Here is a 1,562-nt window from a genome sequence, read left to right as displayed (position 1 = left end):
AAGGTGAATCCAGAGGTCTGGGCATAAGAAAGGCCTGGATGAGCCCAGTTAGCCGCACCGGTTAAAATTACTTTGAAACCTAGAGCACCTATTATAAACCAGAGACAATATCCCCTCTGCAAAGAAGCTTTAGAAGGGATCACACCATTGGTGCATCGATACATAAAAACTGGACTTTTGAAATATTGCCAGTTTCCGTACAACACCCCTATTGTACCAGTGTTGAAACCAGGGACAAGAGAGTATCAGTCTGTTCGAGACCTAAGAAAAATCAACCGAACAGTAGAAGACATTCATCCGATTGTGCCAAACCCATATATTCTCTTGGTTACTATACCCAGTCAATGTGCTTGGTTTTCAATACAAGACTTGAAAGATGCCTTCTTTTGTATTCCTCCACACCCTGAGTCTCAGCCTCTATTTGCCAGTGAATGGACTAATACTAAGACAGGGAATTGCTGTGGGGGTACTAACTCAAACCCTGGGATCAGCCAGGTGACCGGTAACCTACTTCAAAACAGCTGGACAACACAGCCTGGGGATGGCCCCCTTGTCTTCCAGCCGTGGCTGCAACATGTGACTTGTTACAGGAAGCCAAGAAATTCACCCTTGGACAAAAGGTAACGGTAAGCATACCACACACAGTTTTGCCTCTTTTAGAATAAAAGTGGGGTCATTTTGGCTCACGGCAGGACAGATGAAAAAATGTCAGACAATCTTGTTAGACAACTCAAATGTGGTTCCGAATGCTGTCTCCTCCCTCAATCCCACCAAACTGCTGTCTATTTCAGAAGATGCCCCTGTACATGACTGCCTAGAGATAACTGAAGAAGTTTATTCTAGCAGTCCAGATCTCTCAGATATTCCTTTGACTGACCCAGAGATAGAAATGTATACAGATGGCAGTAGCTTTCTATATGAAGGATGCCACAAGGCGGGATATGTAGTTGTGACACGACTGAGGTCTTAGCGGCAGCTCCACTTCCTGCTGGCACTTCAGCTCAAAAGGCTGAACTCACAGTCCCCGGGTGGGCCCTACAACTAGGAATAAGAAGACGCATAACTCTGTATACTGATAATAAATATGCCCATCTGGTCCTTCACTCACATGGTGCCTTATAGGAAAAAGGAGACTTCTGAATCTGCCAAGAAAGAAATAAACATGTACCAGAAATCCTAGAACTCCTGAAGACAATCAATGATCCCCTTCAGGTGGCAGTGGTATAATGCTCCAGACACCTGGAAATTTTAAATATCTGCTGATTTTTGTAGACACATACTCAGGGTGGGTAGAGGCTTTCCTTTGTCGAACCGAACGAGCCCAAGAAGTCACCAAGGTGTTACTCAAAGAAATCATATCCTGTTTTGATATTCCAATCTCAGTACAGAGTGTCAATAGGGGAGCTTTTACGACAACAGTCACCCAAGAAGTCAATAAGGTTTTAGATATAAATTGGAAAGTACACTCAGCCTAGAGACCACAATTGACTGGAAAGACCAAAAAGATGAACCATACTCTGAAAAAGGCCTTGGCGAAACTTTGCCAGGAGACAAGCTCCACT

The 1,562-nt window shown here is 44.0% G+C and overlaps 1 protein-coding gene across 1 annotated transcript in view; it reads right to left on the bottom strand.

The window, feature by feature from the left end:
- PARD3B (par-3 family cell polarity regulator beta) overlaps nt 1-1,562 on the bottom strand; it is a 588,698-nt gene that overhangs the window by 548,895 nt on the left and 38,241 nt on the right. The gene's annotated exons all lie outside the window — the stretch shown is intronic.

The sequence above is a fragment of the Trichechus manatus genome, unplaced genomic scaffold (genome assembly GCF_000243295.1).
Source record: "Trichechus manatus latirostris isolate Lorelei unplaced genomic scaffold, TriManLat1.0 scaffold00056, whole genome shotgun sequence".
Classification (NCBI taxonomy): domain Eukaryota; kingdom Metazoa; phylum Chordata; class Mammalia; order Sirenia; family Trichechidae; genus Trichechus; species Trichechus manatus.
Note: the sequence above shows the minus strand (reverse complement) of the source record. Positions and strands in the feature narration are given on the sequence as shown.